We start from the raw sequence: 19,693 nt of genomic DNA on the forward strand, positions 1-19,693 counted from the left end.
TCCGCGAGAGCTGGAACCGCAGATGCGAAGTCGCCCGGCACGTGGGCGCCACAGCGGGACCTGAACCCACGCCTGGCAGGCGGACCCAGGTTCCGTTGCCACAAAGCGTCGGCTTCCCTCGGCCGCAGGTCTGCGTCTGAGTCAGGGGGACCCTCGGGGAAGCGGCTCCAAGGCGAACGTCACTGAGACGGCCTGTGGGAGCAGGGGACACGAGGGACAATCAGAGCTCCGACGGCAGACCCACGGGCAGCTGTTGGGAGCCCCGGGCAAGGACATCCGGCCCACCCCGGGGGGGGGGGGGAACTGCATCGAGGGCGCTTCCGTGGAGCGGCGGCATCGGAGCTGAGGCCTGAAGGTTGAAGAGCCGGCTGGGTACGAAGGGGAAGGAAGAGCGTTTGGGGAGAAGGAACAGCGTATGCAAACGTCTAGAGGTGAGACCAGAGATGGCCCACGCGAGGACACGGAGCGAGTTTGGGGAGTTGAGAGCTTAGCACGGAAAGAGGACCGGACAGGGTAGGCGAGCGGAACAAAGAGGAAGAGGATGTCTCAGGGGCTGGGGGAGCCTCCTAGGCAGTGAAGTCTCGGAGACGATGGCAGCCATAGATGGATCCAGGCAGAGCAGGGCAGCGTAGGCTTTGAGCTCTGAAATGTTCTCTCTGGCTGCTGAGTGGAGACAGTCCAGGCGGCAGGTGGGAGCGGGAGTCAAGGGGCCCGGCTGGGGGGTGGGGGTGGGGGCGGGGAGCTGGAAGAGGCCGCCCCCGCCTTCTGGTCCCCCGGTTGTCCCAACTCTCCCCCGAGCTCCACACGCACTGCCTTCCCAAGTCACCCTGGGTCAGGCTCCCGCAAGGTACTTCTGAGGGGGTCCCCCTCTTCACAGTCCCCCCGCGATCCCTCCAGTCCGTGCCAAAAAGCAGAGGCGGCAAAGTGGTCCCGGCCACCTGCACACATAAACACTGATGATGGGACAGCAGGCCAGGAGCTGGGAGGCGGTCAGGCGTAGATAGGGACAGTCCCCACTCAGGTTGGCAGGGAGCACCCTCCCTGGCTGGCCCAGGGTGGGGGGTGGGAAGCGAGCGGAGGCCAGGTGTGAGACCCCCCCCCCCCCCCCGTCGCCCACACACACAGTGGAGTCCAAGGCCCATCTGTCCCTGGGCCCCCCTTTGTCTCATGTGCGCCTGCACCAGGTGGGGGCATGACATCGGATGGTGGCCGCCGAGGCTCTGGCAGTTCTGGAGACAGAACCCAGGTGCAAGGTGCAGCCGAGGGTATCTGCCAGGCCTGGAGGGCAGAGTTGGAACCAGCCCCGGGCTGGGTCTGGACACGAAACTGATTTGGTCTCAGACCCCGGGCTGCGGCAAGGGGGGTCTGGGGAGGCCGACGTCAGCCGCAGCCGAGCCCCGTGGCGGGCCGGGCGGGCCGCACGGACCGATTCGTGCAGTTCCGCACAACAACTCCACGAGGGCCAGACCTCTGTTCTTTCTCTGCAGAGGAGGGAATGCGATCCGGTGACAGGGAAGCAACTTGCCTAAAGTCGGCTCAAGGGAGAAGCCGTCCGGCCAACCCTTGAACCCTGCTCTGTCTGAGTCCAGAATCTATCCCGTTGCCCTTTCCAGGAAGGTGTGAAGGCCTCTCTGTGGGCAGAAGTACCCCTTCGCTCGTAGCACACACACCGCCGTGGGCAATGCAGCTGCCATGACAGGCATCACCAATCAACGACAGAACTCTTTCCCCAGGAGACAGAATCCAGGCATCACTAATGGACTGCCGCATCTCTTTCCACTGCAGAACCGGGTCGCAGGCTCAGAACCTCTCTCAACACAGCCCCCGAGCAGCAACTTCCCATCAGTGAGCAGGTGTGCAGTTGGCGTTGTGGGGTAAACACAGGCTGACTCCTCTTTCCAGGAAACATTGCTCCTTTGTCTTCCAGACTGACAAATTTTTAGGTCACAAAATGCATTCCTTTCCCTGTTTAAAAAAAAAAAAAAATCCCTTCAGTTTCTTTTCATTACCCCAAGGATGAAATCCAAACTCCCGGTCCTACTTTTGTCCTTGCTGTCCTCTGTGCCCACCATGGCATCTCTTAGCTCTTGAGAGAGCTCTCCCGCCCCCAGCCACCCTGGCTAAAGTCTCCTGACACCTCCAATTCCATCGTGTCGCCGTGCTTTTTATTCCTCGGTAACAATTGTCGTCTTTGTGCCTCGCTTTGCTTGTCCCTCCCGCAAGGCAGGGTGTGGTCGGCAGTGTCCGGGAGGCTCTCTCTAAACTCCCGGAGCAAATAATCCCAATGGCTCAGCTGGGGCTCCAATCTGTTGAGACAGGAGGGTGGGGGTGACACTGTGGACAAGGCTGGGGGCAGTGTCTTCCTGGGGCAGCAGGTCAGGGGCAGTTCGACAGGTCAGGGGCTGGGCAGACACCCCAGAAAAGGTATTAGAAAAGCAACTGTAGGGCCGCCTGGGTGGCTCAGTCGGTTAAGCGGCCACTTCAGCTCAATTCATGATCTCACGGTTCGTGGGTTCGAGCCCCGCGTCGGGCTCTGTGCCGACAGCTCAGAGCCTGGAGCCCGCTTCGGGTTCTGTGTCTCCTTCTCTCTCTGCTCCTCCCCTGTTCACGCTCTCTCTCTGTCTCTCAAAAATAAATAAACGTTAAAAAAATTTTTTTTTAATTTCAAAGCAACAATAATACAATAAGAAGAGCTAATAATAACAGCAAGGAATCATAGCGAATATTAAAATTTCAACAGTAAACATCATCCATATGTGGCATATGGGGAAACTGAGGCACAGGGAGGGCACGTGGACTGCCCAAGCTCACGCAGGTAAGCACCCAGGTTTTCACCAGACGGTAAACAGCCATGCAAGACCGTGGATGGAGACAAGACCCCGTGCATAACTGACGACAGGACGTGAGGGCCCCTTCCGACTGTGGGGGGCTGTGCCCCTGCCCTCCCGACCTCCTGGGAGGGCACCAAGGACAATTCCCTTCCCACAACGTCCCACATCCTCTGCGACCTTCATTCGGTCTTGGCATGGCTCCGCGAACACGTAGGGCTTTGACTCCGCAGCAATGACATTTTCTTTGTGGCCACCTTTCCCCAGCGTCCCTCGGGGGCCCGGCGCCCACAGCTGCGGGTGAAGTTTGCGTGTCGAGGACAGGAAGTGTCTATCTTTATATTCCGGCGTGAACGAGCCTCAGTCTCATTGAAACGGCATTTTCTTTCTCCTCCTAATAAACAAGAATTTTTTTTTTTTTTTTTTTTTTTTTTTTTTTTTTTTTTTTTTTTTTTTTTAGCTCTTCTGCCATCACTTGATTCTCGGGCCTGAATTGTCTAAAGGCTTAAAACACTTCCGACTACGTCAACACATTTTAACGTTTTCGTCTCCTGAATGAGAAAAGCCGCAAACGGGGCAGGGTGGGGGTGGGGGGAGGAGTGAGAACAGTTTGGTTGTATTAACAGGAGTATGGAGTGTAAAAACAGGGAGGTGACCGTGCCACGTTCTCTGCTGGGAACCTCACCGGGAGGGGAGGGTGTTTAATTCAGAAAACTCGGATAAACCGGAGGGCGGGTAAGAAGCCGGAGGAACTGGGCATAACACGTGTCTTTCAGTTTTTTCATTCCCAAGTATTTATTGAGTACTCGATGTGTGTCAGGCGGAGCCCTAGGGGCTGGGGACACAAGTGTGAACAAGCCGATTAAAAAGCCCCGCCCTCGTGGCTCGCAGGATGCAGGGGAAGACAGATGTTACGCAGTTAATTCCACAATTAGCTCTCACACTTAATGATTTAAACACGAACTGTTCCAGGAGGCAGGAAGCCAGGAGGGCCACGGCCGACTTCTCAGCTACCGGGCAAAGGAGGGACAGCCGAGCGCTCGGGAAGAGCATTCCTGGCAGAGGGAACGGCATGTGCGAAGGCCGTGAGTCAGGAAGGAGCTCATGGTGGGGAAGAAGACAGGGCAGAGAGAGGTTGGCTGGGCCTTGTGGGTCCTGGGGACGGGGAGTCGCTCTGTGGAGCCCTAGGATGCTCTTGAGAAGGGTCGGGTTTGGGGCATGGGAGGAATCATCGATTGAAAGGGGAAAACATTCATTTGACGAACATTTATTGAGCACCTGCTGTTTGCCGGGCCCCGAGTTGGCTGCTGGGGCCGCGGGAGCAACCAAGACAGGGAATATCGGCCTGTCTTTAATAGCGAGGAAACTGAGGCTCAGAGAGACGACGTGGCTTGTCCGGGGCCACAGAGCTGCCCGGTGGCAAGCGTGTGACTCCAAAACCTGGGATTCATCTGGTCTCCCATCCTGGTCCTTAGAAGAAAATCAGAAGGGCTGCCTGGAGGAGGAGAGAAAGGGGGGGAAGGGGAGGGAGGAGGGGGGGAAGGAAGGAAGGGCTGGGGAGGAGGGGGGACTTTCGGAGCACCCTCCAGGCAGCAGGACCAGGGCCAGGGACAAGGTGTAGACCGGCCAGATTAAAGGAAAATGACTCTTAGCCATGCCCCAAACGAAGGTGGCTCTCCCATGTAGGGAGTGAGGGTCCCATCGCTAGAGGTGTGTAAGGCCAGCTACGTCAGGGAGGGATTTCCGCTCTGGAAAATCCACTGCCCTCCTCGCACCCCTTGACTTTCCGGGGCCCTGTGGTGCGGGGCGCAGAGGGGGCCCCACCCGTGACCCCGGGGCCGCCTGGGCTCAGTTCCACTCAGTGTCACCAAGACCCGGTTTCCAATTCCAGGTCTGCTGTGTGGACCTGCGCCGGCCCTCAACCTGTCTGTGCCTCGCCTGTAAAATGGGGTCATAACAGCACAGCCCTCCCGGGGCTGCGAGGGGGCCCCGGGAAGCATCAGGAACAGCATCTGGAACAGGGAGAGCTCAGAAAATGCTATTTCTGGTGACATCTCTAACTCGGGTCATCAGCGGGGGGCCGTGGTTGTCACTGGGGCCTTGGCGGGGTCTGGGACACACTGGGAGTGGCCGGCAGCGTCTGACAGGCCTCTAGGGGCGATGTCATCAGTGTCCCCAGCTCCGCCCTCTGGGGACTCCTGCTCAAGTGCTCTGGGATGGAGTAGGCGCCCCTTCACTCAGTCATGGGGGCTCGAACACCTCAACCTGGGGCATCAGCGGCGGGAGCCAGAGAACTCGGGTGGCTGTGGGCGCCCCTCTCCCCCACCCCCGGCGGGTACACCCCACAGGTCGGGTCCTGGGCAGGCGGCAGCACCTGGGCCCGCGCAGTCCCCGCCACGCTGGTCCCCGGCTCCCGCTCTCCCTCCCCGGCCCCGTCGTCCTCCCCACAGCAGCCAGAGGGCGCCCGTGAGCAGCTCGGTCAGGGGCCGCCCTCCTCTACCCTCAGCCCTCAGGGACGCCCTCCTCTCTGAGGTGAAAGCAAGAGGTAAAAGCCCCCAAAGCCCTGCGCGGCCTTCCCTGGCCCCCCTGCCCTCTCTCACTCTGCTGCAGCCGCAAGGGCCTCCTCCTCCAACATGCTTGGCCCTGCCCTGCCCCAGGACCTTTGCGTGGCTGTGCCCACAGCCTGGGACGTTCTTCACCCACTGCCTTCAGGCCTCCGTTCACCCATCAAAACGAGACCTTCCCTAACCCCCCTGTTTAAAACCCTTCCCCTTTCCTGCCCCGCCCTCCGCCCGAGAACTTCCCACCGTACATTTATCTGCCCTTTTCCACGTCTGTCTCTCCTAGTAACACGTCGGCCGGGGGGTGTGGCCTGTTGTGTCCCCTGCTGCGTCCCCAGGGCCTGGCCCACAGTAGGTGCCCCCCGGGAAGCATCTGTCAGATGCACGGACGAATCAAGGCATGAGCTCCGGGGGCCGCGGGGCCCAAAGCCCAGCCCTGCGTCTCCCAAGCGATGCGAGCCTCCGGGCACCGCCTCCGCCTCCGAGCCTCGGTTTGCTCTGCTGTAAAAGGGGCAGAAAACATCAGTTTTACTCCATGAAGACGATTCCGCTGCTCGGCTGTACGGGAAGCCCGCAGCCCCCGTCCCCGCCCCCCGCCCCCCCAGCCAGGTGCCCGTCAGATGAAACGTCCCTGAGGTCTTGCGTCTGTCACCTGCCCCCCTCCCCTGGGGCCACCGGCTCCCGGCTCCGGGACGTCCCAATCTTTCAGTTGTGTGTGTGTGTGTGTGTGTGTGTGTGTGTTCCGAGGAAAGTCATGACAATATTGGGGGACAAAGACGGTGGCCATAGGCTGCGGGGGGGTGGGGGCCAGGCGCCGCACCTGCGACGCTGCAGCGTCTTCGAGTCCCTCGGGCACAGGAAAAGCGCCCCCCTCAAGGGCCCCCGAGGTGCCAGGCACCGGGAGAGGAGCCGCGCGGGTAACTGGGACGCAGGCGAGCGGATTTATTTAGCACTTCCCGTTTTATCCTGCGCGACATCGCCGCTGCCAGGACGATCCCACTCGCCGCGTGGCCGGGTGGGAGCCGGGGGGGGGGGGGCGGGGGAAGGGCCAAGCGCAGCCCCCCGCGAGACTGCCCACCGTGCGTCACGCCCCCCGCTCCTGCCCGGAGCCCGGCCTCCGCTGGGAGGTGAGCTAACGACACCATCACGTCCACCAAGGGCCTACTGGGCGCGGGGCACCGCCCCAGGAAGGTCGACCAAAGGCCAGCCCAGCGACAGGGACAGCGGCCCTCGAAGGTGGGGCTGACTTGCCCCCGGTTGCCCCTCGCGCGCCTTTGGGCAGGAGGCGCCACTGGGCCCAAGCACGGGCTCAGGACATGCTCATAACCTCCCGGGCCGAACCGCCCTTCCGAGTGCCTGCCCCCTCCCCACCCCCGAGTGTCTTGTCCTGGGGAGGAGGATGTCACTCTGGCCCATCCCACAGCGGTAAGGGTGACCGGTGCCTCATCCCGCCCACATGCGCCAGCCCGGAGCCTCCCGTCTGTGCCCGGAAGAAAGCCCTCCCCCTTCAAGTACCCGTCCGGGTGCCCCAGGACTAGCCCCCACCCCACCGCGGCGGCGCCGCAGTCTATTCCCAAGATGCACCTGGGCATGGTATGCAAATGAAGGGAGTTAACCCTTTTCCTGCAGAGGGGAGGTCCCACGCCGCAGGTGTTCAGCAAGCCCCGCCTTGTGCGTGGCTCTGTGGGGTGGACCGGTTGATGGGCCCCCCGCCACCCCAGGGCCCCAGCCCGGCTTTCATAGCGACTTCAGTAAGTGAGTCGTAAGTAAGGCCGAGGGCTGAGGGCTGGAAGGGTCGGGAGGGAGGGAATCGGGGCAGAAAGGGACAGAGAGGGCAAGACTGGCAGGAGGCACAGGCCGGGGTGGGGGGAAAAGCCCGGAGGGAACACCGTCCGGGAAGCAAAGGTCACAGCTTCTGCAGTCAGGCTGGCCTTTGCCCCAGTCCTGTCCCTGAGCCCGTGATGTCCCGGAGCCTCAGTCTCCTTATCTGCAAAATGGGTCTCAGGAAGGCCCGTACTACCTGGGGCATCGCCAACTTGCCGCAAGATAATTCAGCCCGTATCGGCCTTCGGTGTTCCTCAAACAGCAGTCTCTCGGGAGCGCTTGACCACCGGTTACTTTCATAATTTCTTTCGACCCACTCGCCTGCTTCTGGGGCGGTGTAAACGTCGTGCTTGAAAAGGCACGTTATGTCGCCCCTCGCCAGCCAGGGCTGCGCGCGAGTCCAAACGGAAGGAGCCCACAAAGGCGAGCACGACTAGCAAGGCAAAGGCGCGTAAGGCTGAAGTTGACGGAGACCAGGAAGGAAAAGCCAGCGGCGAAATCAACACACGTCGTCGGAGAAGCCCCGGCCTGGGAGCCCCGGGCCTGTGTTCTCCCGCCTTCTCTGCACGGACTCCCAGCCAGCCCAGCGCTCTCCTTCCTGGGAACGGCGGGCAGCAAACGGGAGCAGGCGGGCTTCCGGGGGCCACCCGGCACCCACCTAAGACTTTCCCCTGGAAGGAAAATAGAAGCGAACGGCTTCGGAAGTCAGCGATTCTGTGCATTTTCGTGCTCGATGTGAAGAAGCCAAAATCCCCCCGTGTGCCCCCCCCCCCCCCCGGACATCCAGGTGGCCAAGCTTGGGGCCTGTGTTAAAATTGGGGGTGGGGGACTCTGGCTTGGTGAGGCTCGCGTCTGGGTCTGGACGGCGAGGCCGGGGGTGTCCCTTGGGCCCTGGATACAACGTCTAGCACAGCCCCCCCCACCGCACCCCCCCCAGTGGAAAACCCAGGAGTGTGTCCCCGAGAACAGGTAAGACAAGAGGCCTGTCTGCACCAGCCAGTAGGAGATAACAGGCCAGTTCTGAAGACCGTCATCGGGTCCCCAGGGAGGCAGTGTTGACAGGCACAACCGTCGGAAGCCACACCCACGCCCAGCCACGGGAGACCCCCCCACCTGGGACACACACACCGCGAGGTGCTGCTCAGCCTTTCAGTACGCTCCTTTACAAACGTTTTTCTTCGGAAATGATCATAGCTTCACAAAGAGTTGCGAGAGTAGTACAGAGGCCCCTCACCCAGCTTCTCCCAAGGGTCACATCTGGCAAAATCATGGACCACGGTCACCGTCAGGAAACTGACGTTCTGCAGCCCACCGACCTCGTTCAGATTTCTGAAGTTTCCATGCACTCACACGTAGGCGTGCCTGTGGGCCTCGTTCTTGTGTGTGAGTGTGTTTAAAGCTTATTCATTTTGAGATAGAGGAGTGGGCATTCGACTGAGCAGGGGAGGGGCAGAGAGAGAGAGAGAGAGAGAGAGAGAGAATCTCAAGCAGGCTCCTCAATGTCAGTGCAGAGCCTGAGGCAGGGCTCGACCTCACCAGCCGTGACATCAGGACCCCAGGTGCCCCGTGTGCATTATTCTTTACCATTTTATCATACATTCAGCTTCATGCGACCCCAACCCAACTGAGACGCACAACTCTCTGTCACCACAAAGAAACATGCCGCTTTAAGAAAGAATTACCTGAAGGACCCATCAGTCCTCCTTGTCTAATGTGGATGGTGGTGCTGACCTGGGCTTATAAACATGCAAATATATGCACTCCATATTAAAATAATGGAAAAATAAGCTAAAAACTACGATAAAAAGTAGAACATGATAATCAAAGCTCTCCACTTGCATTCGCCACTAGCAAATTATCCTGGAGATCCTTCCCCATGGCTCCGTGCTACCTACCAAATCCTTTTTCATAGCTGTATACTACTCCCCGGCACGGTTGGACCTGGTTAAGTCAACCTCGTTCCCTCCTCATGGGTGTTTGGATTCAATTATTTCTTTACACTCCTCCAAATAACTCCCTCTGTCACGGCTCCATTGACCCCTCTGCAAAAAGACCAAGTCAGGGTGCTTCAGTTATATACCTGATTTCAAGGCAAAGAAAGTGAGGTTGAAAAAGGAGACACAGGTGGTTTGTTCAAGGTCACACAACGCAGCGGTGGCACAGCCAAGATTGTTTTATGACAATTTATTGAGATATAATTTACCCACCATGCAATTCTCCCATATGAAGTGTATTCATTCAATGAGATCACAAAGATCTCATGCCTAGGGGCGCCTGGGTGGCTCAGTCAGTTAAGCATCTGACTCTTGATTTCGGCTCAGGTCTTGGGCTCATGGTTCATGAGTTTGAGCCCTGAGTCGGGCTCTGTGCTGACAGTACAGAGCCTGCTTGGGATTCTCTCTGTCACCCTCTCTCTTTCCCTCCCCTATTTGCACGCTCTCTCTCTCCCTCCCTCAAAAAAAAAAAAAGTATTAAAAAAAAAAAAAGATCTGTGCCTATGTTTTCACCCAAGAGTTTTAGCTCTCATGTTTAGGTCTATGATCCATTCTGAGTGAATTTTTTATATACGGTGTGAGGTAGGGGTCCAAATTCACACTTTTGCGTATGGATATGCAGCCTTCCCGGGACCACTTGTTGAAAAGACCATTCTTCCCCTCACTGAATTGACACCCTTGTTGAAAATCAGTTGACCCTAGATGTTTATTCTGAGCTCCCAATTCTTTTTTTTTTTTTAATTTTTTTTTTTAATGTTTATTTTTGAGAAAGACAGACAGAGCACCAGCAGGGGAGGGGCATAGAGAGGGAGACACAGAATCCGAAGCAGGCTCCAGGCTCTGAGCTGTCAGCACAGAGCCGGACGTGGGGCTCGAACCCACGAACAGTGAGACCATGACCTGAGCCAAAGTTAGACGCTTAACCGACTGAGCCCCCCAGGCGCCCCACCGAACTCCCAATTCTATTCCGTGGATCTACATGTCTGTTCCTGTGCCAGGACCACAGGGTCTTAGTGACCAGCTTTGTAATACCACTGGGAAATTGAGAAGTGTGGGCCCCCCACCTGCGTCCTTTCTCAAGATTGTTCGGTTATTCTGGGTCCCTTGAATTCCCATGTGAATTTTAGGATCAGATTGTGCAATCCTGCAAAGAATCCAATTGGGATTCTGAAAGGGATGAGATCAAATCTGTAGTTCAATTTGGGGAACGTTGCCATTTCAACAACATTAAGTCTTCCAGCCCAGCCACAAACGAGCCACTTTTCCATGTATTTATCTTTTCTTTAATCCACCCCCCCCCCGCCCCCGCCGGCGAAACTTTGTTGTTTTTGTAGCGTAAGTTTCGCATCTCTTTTGGTAAATGTATGCCTTATTCTTTCTGATCAGTTGTAAATGGGATTGGTTTCTTCACCTTGTCTTGTTAGCTCGTGGCCGCTGCACAGGAAGTACGATGCCTTTTGTACGTACTGATCCTAGATCCCGCAGCCCCGAGGACCTGGTTTACTGGCTCTAATACTCTCTCAGTGGGTTCCTTAAGATTTTCTCTATACAAAATGATGTCAGGAGCAAACAGAGGTAGGTTTACTTCTTCCTTCCCAGGCTGGGTGTCTCTGATTTCATTTTCTTGCCTAATTGCCAACTTACAACTTCCAGGACAAGGCTCAGTAGGAATGGTGAGCACAGACATCCTTGCCTTGTTCTTGATCTTTAGGGGAAGAGGTCCAGTCTTGCACCATTAAGGATGTTAAGGAGAGATGCACTTTGTCCGGTTGACGAAGTGCCCTCCCACGCCTTGAGCGTTTCATCAGGAAGAGATGGTGAGTTTTGTCAAATGCCACAGCCAGGATCCGAACCTATGTTCCTCTGGTTCCAGAGCCCTCATGCTTATCTCGTGTTCTTTTTTTTTTTTTTTTTTTTTTTTTTTTTTGTTGTTGTTGTTGTTTTATTTATTTTTGGGACAGAGAGAGGCAGAGCATGAACGGGGGAGGGGCAGAGAGAGAGGGAGACACAGAATCGGAAACAGGCTCCAGGCTTCGAGCCATCAGCCCAGAGCCCGACGCGGGGCTCGAACTCACGGACCGCGAGATCGTGACCTGGCTGAAGTCGGACGCTTAACCGACGGCGCCACCCAGGCGCCCCGCTTATCTCGTGTTCTAAACAAGCAGACCCGCCCTCCCAAAGGAGCCCCACGTGGAGCCCAGTAAGGAGCAGGGCATCAGCAAATGGGGTGTCCCCATACACCCCTTTCTCTTTGGCATTTGAGGTGAATTTGCAAAGGGAGAGTGCGCACAAAGTTTAATTTTTTTTTAACGTTTATTTATTATTTTTGAGACAGAGCGAGACAGAGCATGAACGGGGGAGGGGCAGAGAGACAGGGAGACACAGAATCGGAAACAGGCTCCAGGCTCCGAGCTGTCAGCACAGAGCCCGACGCAGGACTCGAACTCACGGACCGCGAGATCGTGACCTGAGCTGAAGTCGGACGCTTAACCGACTGAGCCACCCAGGCGCCCCCGCGCACAATGTTTAATCGGAAGGAATGTCTCATGATGGTGAAATCGCTGCCATTGGGGCAAATCCTGCAGGGATTTAAGGCCCGGTTCTGCGCAGGCAATCCTGAACTTGGCGTGAGGGGTCCTGTTTATATACAGCAATGGACGGCTGACGGTTCCGTGGTTCCCTTCCCATGGCCTCCGTCAAAGCACAGTGGAGCTAGTTACCAGGTTCTGGAAGACGCTGGGGCGGAGGCTGGGCTGGCAAGGGAGAAGGAGCTGAACATGCAAATGTTCACTTCCCGAACTTTCCCCCCAACAAACAATGAGCCACACCCACAGCTGGCCAGGCAAGCAGACCCAAAAGGGACCCAGAACCCAACAGGCCCCACCTCCCAATCCGAGTTTTCCACTTTGAGGCTTTGAGGCTTAAGCCACGCCCCTGAGGAGAACATTCCCTCTGGGTCCTCTTAGGCTTACGGGAAGGCTTGGTTCGGTGAACCCTTAACACCTTTCTGACACTCGTCAAACTCCTGGGGCTGCGACGATATCAGACTAGACTGTTCTGTTCTCCTTCTATTAAATTTTTATGGTCACCCGGCTAGCTATCCTGTTTTTCCCATTTATAAGGGACACATTTGTCAAGAACCTCTTCTGGGTTAGGCGTGGGGGTGTTTGACATGCTGTAACTCATTGAACCCTCCCCAAAACCCTAGGAGATGGAGACGATTACTCTGCCCCATTTACAGATGGGCAAATGGAGGCACAGCCAACATGCGGAGACAGATAAAAACAAGCAAACTGACCAAAAGATAAAATCGTTCCAAATTGTAATAAATAAGCCGGCACCGAGGTGGAAATGAACTTCAGCAGGACGGTCAGGGAGGGTCTCTCGGAGATTCGAAGGATGAGGGGGATCTGACCCTGGGAAGAGCAAGAGAAAACGCATCCGAGGCAGAGGGAACAGCCACTGCAAAGGCCTTTGATGTTTGCCAGGAACAATGAAGAGAAGCTGTGGGCAGAGTGGAGTGAGCAAGGAGGTGAGGGCAGGGAGGGGACAGGGGCCCGGTCATTCAGGACCACGTGTAGGACTTGGGATTTGGCCCTGAGTGAGATATTATCTATCTCCTTCCCTGCACTGTTAACTCCTGGAAGGTCGGAATTTTTTAGCTCGTTTTGTTTGCTCCTGTGTCCTCAATGCTTAGAGTGGCATGGCACACAGATGGATGGCCTGAATGGGTGGGTTTCCGGGGCATATGCTGCACTGTATTTTACCCCTTTGCTGTTCACAAAGGAACTCTCAGAGGTAGAGGTGTTGCCCCATTTTGCAGATGGGAACAGCGAGGTTGCCCCATTTTGCAGATGGGAACAGCGAGGCTCAGAGGGACTTGTTCGAGGTCCCCTCCCCTCATAGGTCATAAGGCTGGGACTCGTGCCATATCCAGCCTTCCAGAGCCAGCAGTCTCCTCTCACTTTGCCTTCATGGGGCATGCAAGGCTTGAGCACCTGCTGTGTACAAGGAACCGTGCTAAGCGTTTGTGCACAGACCATCCTGTTTGATCCATCAAGACGGGGTTGGGTCTCCATTGCTTGGATGAGGAAACCAAGGCCAGATTGTCAATGGTTAGGTCAGGGTCATGCAGCTAGGAAGGAGAACCAGATAGGCTCTGCAAACCTGGCCGCTGCACTGGCCGCCGGGAAACTCCGAGCTTAATTTAGGTTCCTTGTTTAATTATTCATTCTCTCCTCTCTCTTCTCCTATTTATGACTTCCGCCTTCTCATTTTGTTCCCGGGGTTAATGCCTTTTGTTTATATCTGCATCTTTGGCCTGGAATGAATGAATCAACGATTTTGGAGGAAAAAACCCCCAAATTTTAAACTTGTGTCCTTTTGTGGGCACAACGCCCTGTCCAAAGACATACCTTGGAGAAATAAAACGCTCTCAGGGTGTTCAAAACTTGTCTCTTGTTTGGTGTGTCTTTTTTTCTTTTTTTTCCTCATCCCATTTTCTAGCACCGACTACAGGCTAGGCAGCACATTATCCACTATTCATCCTTCCACTGTCATATGAGCAGGGGCTACTTTGTCCCAGTTCACAGACAGGACGCTGAGACCCAAAGGGGCAAACCCATTTCGCAAGTGGGAAAACGGAGGCTCAGGGACGTACACGGCAAGTCACGGTCTGAGCTGGGGTTCCTGTGGCGCTCCGTTCTGACCCCAGGGCAGCAGGGAATGCCAATTAGGTGGGATGTTTGTAACGCGCTCACCCTGTAGGAAATGCCCCCTCATCCATTCAGCCAATACACAGGGCTCCCTCGGCCCTTTGGAGTCACGTCCTAGTGTGACCAGAATTAAACCACAATGATGGATTAGGGAACGGAGCGTGGGGCGGCTGGTGGCGGCGATCTGGGAGGGCTTTTCCCGGGAGCTGGCATTTGAGCAGAAATCCTAAGGAGAAGGAAAAGATCTCGGGGGAACGCTCTTCCAGGTGAAGGAACAGCAGGGGCAAGGGCCCCGGTTCAGGAGGGCGCAGGGGGGAGGAACCGTAGCGAGCTGGCCGGGGCGGGGCTGGAGCACGGACATTCCCAGGCAGGTAGTGGGTGCGAACGTGGATGTGTTCGAAGGGTGCCGGGGGAGCCGCAGCGGCATTTCAAGCAGGGCCTGGCAGGCACCACGCCCTAGATGCCAAGCGTCCGGGGTCTCGGACGCGAAACCGGGGCCCGAGGAGTCCCTCGCGCTGACGCCACCGCCCACGCGTCCCGCGTAACCCAGCGCCCCGCGCCCCACGTGCTCTCGCGGACCTTTAAACGCCCCGGGGGCACGTGACCAACCCACGCCGTGTCATTGGCCGGGGGGGGCGTGGCCGCCGCGCGGCTGCGCAGGGACGCGCGCGGGCCGGCCCCGCCCCGGCCCCGCCCCCGGCCGGCGGCGGCGGCGGCGGCGGCGGCGGCGGCGGCGGCGGCGCTGGCGGAAGGGATGACGTCACCGGCTGGGGGGGCGCGCGATCCGGCGCGAGGGGAGCGCGAGCCGCAGTGAGTGTCCTCGCGCCGCCCGCCCGGCAGCCCGGCCGGCGCGCGCACGCCGGGAGCCGCTGGCGCTCGGGCTCCGCTCGAATCCCATGCAACAGCCAGGATGTGAAGCGGGGCAGAGCCGGGGGAGCCCAGCCCAGCCAGCCTCCAGGTAAAGGGGGAAAGAAACGTGAATTCGAGTGCAAAAAAACCTGCAGCCGCTCCAGTGGGGGGTCTCGGAGGCAGCGGAGTGGGCAGCGCGCCGGCTTTGTGCCGGGAAAGCCTGCACGGCCATTGTGCTCGGAGGATGCTCCGCTGCAGCCGGCTGCACGCCCAGCCGCTGCGCCTGGCTAGCGGCGTCCGAACAATGCCCCCGAGGGGCTGGGCCGGGGCGGGTAGGGGCCGCGGGGAGGGCTCCGCGGGCGGGGCTGGGGGGCTTCGCCGCGGCGGGGGAGGGGGCTGGGCCGGAATCGCCCGGAGCGCGGCGTTGGAAGCTGCCCAGCGCCGCCGGCTGCACCACCCCGGGCTGCGGGCGGGGCAGAGGCGCGGAGGGGGGGACGCGCGTGTGTGCGGAGGGGGAGCTGGCCCCGGCGGCTCCCGGCCAGGCTCCCCGGGCGGGTCCTGGAGGCAGGGGGCGCTGTGCCGGGGGTGGGGGTGGGGGCTCGCGGGCGCCCCGAGCGGAGACCAGCCCGGGACGGGTGGCTCCAGCTGGGAGCGAGGGCGGACCGGCCGGTGCGCCCAGGGCGGCTGCTCTGCCCGCCGCCCTCGCTCTCCAGTCCCCCTCCCCTGGAGACCTCCGACTCAACACCGTCTCACCCTAGCGCCCTCCGGGCCTCGTCGATCCCTGGGGAGGGGGGGCCGCCCCTCCGACACCCTGGCCTTGCCCCACCCTTCTGCGGCCCCGGCGCCCCCTCCCAGCCCCCCCCCCCCAGGCGGGGCGAGGCTCAGCCCCCAGCCCCAGGGACTCTGGCGGACAGACGGACGGGCGCGCGCACCGGTCCCCGACTTCTCCGCGGCGCTAGGGGCCCCTTGGGGATCCCGGGAGAGGGGAAGCCGCCCCTGGAGCCAGCAGCCCGGGGGGGGTTTTGCGCGCCCCGGGAGCCCCCTTAGGGGCGGCGGGGGGGGGGGAGGGGAGGTGACGTCATCCGGGGGGGCGGAGCCGTCGGAACCGGGTTAGGGGGGGCTGGGGGGGCGTGCCCTCAGGAGAGCCCCCCCGGAGTTAGGGTGCCGGAGTCCTGGGCGCAGGGGTTTCGGCCAGGTTGCGGCCAAGTTCATTGCTCCTTATGGAAATCTCTCCGAAATTTAGGATCCCCCTTAGCAGCCCCTAAATCGTGGACACTTTCCTCCATGAAAACCCCCTAAATCGGAGAACTCCCCTTCAGCTGTTTTTTTTTCCAGAATTCTCAAATCAGCGAACCCTTCCGCAAACTGGGATTTTTTTTTTTCAGCCACAGTTCCTATTCCCCCTCCCCCCCAAATCTGGAACCTCCTCCTTAGTGACCCTTCCCCTTATTTCACATTCTCCTGTGGGACCGTACCTGTGCCGCTTTTGAGAATGCCCCTTCATCAAATTTCGTCACCCCCTAGGGACCTCATTTCCCAAATTAACAAACCTCCCCAGCGCCTCCAACTGGGGGACACCTCCCCTCCCCTCCCTAGACTCAGCTGGGATTCCCCATTTCCCCCACCTCAATCCGAGGGAGTCCCCATTCCGAGCATGGGGTCCTTCTATCACTGGCCAATCCCCCACCCCCCTGAAAAATTAGCCTGGCCAACCTAGCTGTCCAGGTTGCGTGTTAACAGTCTAAGCAGCAGGGACAAAGCTGGAGGGTCCCCGAGAGTCCCAAGGACAGGTACCAGCCTGCTCTGGGCCCCAGCGGCCTCGGCTCAGACTTTGGCCGCCTGTGTTCTAGCTTTCCCTCCATGTCCCCCATCACTGCTGTTCCTGGGGCGCGGGGGGCAAGGGCCCCTTTTGTTTGGGGCACCCTGCTTCTCCCTCCGTGCCGCCTTCCGCCCGTGAGAAGAGAGAGCCCGTCCGCGCCTCTACTCTTGTATGATGCTGGAGCTTTTATTAATGGCCGAGGGATTCGGTCGATTCTGCCATTTGCATAACTCCCCTCCCCCTCCCAGGGTCCCTTCCTTTGTGCCCCCCCCCCACCTGCCCCCTGCCCCCTGCCCCCTGCAGTGCCCTCCGCCCAGCATCTCTGGCTGCCTTGCTGTCTGTGTGTGTCTCCGTTCTTCTCCAGAAAGCATCCTCCTGCCCAATCCCCTGGGCCTGGGGGGGCACCTTCACCATGACGGTGCACTTCTGCCTGGGGCCTGGGCCCCCCCCCCCCCCAGCCCCCTGGGGGATGCCACCCGCCATCCTCGATTGCCTTGAGAGTTGGTATAATTGGGCTCAGGCAAACAAATCGTCGCGGGAGACCCGGCCTGCCTGGTGAGCTCATGTGCTTTTCTATTCCTGCCACCCCAGCCGATGACATCGGCCCCCCCAGGGGGTGAGCGGGGCTGGTGCTGTCACGCCAGTGGCCTGGCCCACCCGCCACCCCCTGCAGGAGACGGGAGACGGGACGGACATTCTGGCGTGGCCGGGTATGGCCTTGGAGGACGCTGCCGGGGTGGTGGCTGGGCCCCTGGGGGATCCCTCCTCTTCCTGGGTCCCTTTCTGGGGGGGGGGGGGCGGTGCAGGGAGAGGGTCCCTGAGAGCCAGGCACCTGTCTGCCGCCCGCGCAAGTCATTGCGCGTTGACCGTGCTTCTGTCCCTGTCCCCTCCAGCGGAGATTCTGAGCGCCTTTCTTGTTTCTCTGCTTCCCAGGGGATTCCAGGCGTCTTCACGAAATGTCCGTGGGTCACGGGTGGAGACTTAAGGCATTTCTCTCCCAACACTGGGACCGTAGCTCTGGACCGGGGTGTTGGGGAGCAGGTGCAAGGGAGTAGCTCCCTGGGGAGCTCCCTGGATCTCGGGGATATAGCATCTGGGTGGGCATTTCTGGAGCCCTCGCCGTCCATCTATTTTCTCTCTGGGTCACCCCGCGAGGAGCTTGGGGCTGTGCCTGGGGTTCCCGGGCATGACTCGGGGCATGACTCGGTTTCCCCGCCTGCCTTCTGGGTCGGCACTGGGGAGCGTGTCACAGGTGTTGGGAGTACAGCCCTCACCTCCAGCTGCTGCTTCCTGGAGGCCGGTGCCGGGAGACCTGTGGCTTTGGTGATTGGTCAGTTAGGTGGCCCGGGAGGGACGAGGGGCAAGGGATGCGTGGGGACGATGCAGCTCCCAGGCACAGGGTGGCTTTTTCACAGAAGCCCTGCATTCACCTGCTTCCCGTGACTAGTACAGCCACCGCGTGCTTGTGGGGCGGGGGGGGGGGGGGGGGGAGACAGGGGGACATTTAGAGGGTTCGGGATTGGGAGGAAAACCCTAAAAATAAAGGTGGATATTTATAAACCCGGCGGGTTTGGGGGATAATTGACAAAGCTTAATGTTTTCAACTGAGAGCGATCCCCCCCCCCCCCGCCGCCCTCCACTGCATTAGTTCCATTTGCGAAGTCATTCGGAGCCCGCGGAAGGTTCTTGAAGTGGAGTGGACGCCGTGGGCGAGTGGCGGTCTGTGGTCCCTCTCCAGAGGTCTCGTGCTTCTGGAGGGAGACTCTTGTGCTGAGATGCCAGGGTCCCCAGCTCTCCTGTGCAGCCAGGCCAGCCTCCCGGCACCCCCTCCCATGGGCGGGCACCCCCTTTCCCAGGATTTGCAAGGAGGAGGCCACCCCTCTCCAGCGAAGGTGGCTCAGACCGCCCTTGCTCTGTCCTTCCCCTCAGCAAACGATTCCCCGGGTAATGGGAGACACCCCAGCTGCCAGCCGGGCAGGGTGGGCCCAGCCTCTGGTGGGGACAAGCAGGGGACGAGATGAGGGCATCACGGTCCTGCCTGCACAGGATTCCCCGTGGCGATCGGGGCCGTGGACGGGGCCGTGGACAGGTGTCGCACCTTTGCCTGCCCCGGGGGAGAATGAGGGTTCCAGGGCTTTTCACACGTTTGGAAAATTTTGTCTTGTCCTCCCCTGGCTTTGGTCGGGCACCAGAAAGCTGCCTGCTCGGCTCGCAGGGTGGGGAGCACGGGGTGCTGGCAGAGGGTTAAGGTTCAAGTGCACGCTACCCCGTCACGGGCAGGAGGGACGGCCCAGAGACCGGGACGCCCTAGCTCTGAGCTACACAGGAAGCCCAGACGCCTGGGTCTCAGCTCTGGGGTCCAGGTTGTTCCCCCCCCCCAACCCCACCCGCACCCAGCCTCCCCGAAGCCCAAGCCATCAAGTGTAGTATATGGGTTTTTTGTTTTTTGTTTTTTTAAGGAAAGAAAAGACACTCAAGAAAAAAAGGAAAAAAAAAAAGAACCCCGACGTACCATTTATTTCTGTCTTGTCTCTGGCTGATATTTCAGAAGCGTGGGGGGGGGGGGTTGTGCGTGGGGAATATGAAAAATCAATTGGCTTACACTTCTGCAAAGGCGAAAATTAACGAGCGGGCGGGCGTGACTCATGGACAGGGCCTCGACTTTCGCACTGCCACATTTTTGTCTCTCCTTTCCGTACCCTCCTCCGACGAGACGCTGGTCCCCCGCCCCTTCCGGGGGGGGGGGCCTGGCCGGGCCAGAGGTGGGCTTGGGGGGTGGGGGCGCTGTTCCGGGCTCCCGCGAATCCCCTTTTCCGTCCCTGGAATCCAGGCCAGAGGGGTTCCGTACCTGAAAATACACTGGGTTTTTGTCTGGCATTGTGTTGCCTTTCACACCCTGGTGTCCTCGGGTGTGTGTGTGTGTGTGTGGGCGGGATGGGGGTGTCTCGGAGCTTGGGTTCCTGGATTGTGGCTCCTTCTCCGTTGCCTTCACTGGGGTTGAATCCCCAATGTCTTTTTTTCAAGGGGCCCATTTTGTCCCCAGCTCCCTGGGTGGTGTTGTGGCTTTTGAGTTTTATGTGTGTTTGTTTAAATCTTTGCTCTT

At 59.0% G+C, this 19,693-nt stretch overlaps 1 protein-coding gene across 8 annotated transcripts in view; it reads left to right on the top strand.

Annotated features, from left to right (window-relative positions):
- Positions 1-14,678: 14,678 nt before the first annotated feature.
- Positions 14,679-19,693, top strand: part of PTPRS (protein tyrosine phosphatase receptor type S) — a 97,151-nt gene continuing 92,136 nt past the window's right edge. For 2 of the 8 annotated variants that reach the window (XM_058728336.1, XM_058728335.1), the window contains exon 1: positions 14,680-14,880. The gene's annotated coding sequence lies outside the window, so the exon portion shown is untranslated. Of the gene's footprint in view, positions 14,881-19,693 lie in introns of all 8 variants that reach the window. The other 6 variants (XM_058728337.1, XM_058728338.1, XM_058728340.1 and 3 more) reach the window with 4 other exon arrangements.

The sequence above is a fragment of the Neofelis nebulosa genome, chromosome 4, assembly GCF_028018385.1.
Source record: "Neofelis nebulosa isolate mNeoNeb1 chromosome 4, mNeoNeb1.pri, whole genome shotgun sequence".
NCBI lineage: Eukaryota > Metazoa > Chordata > Mammalia > Carnivora > Felidae > Neofelis > Neofelis nebulosa.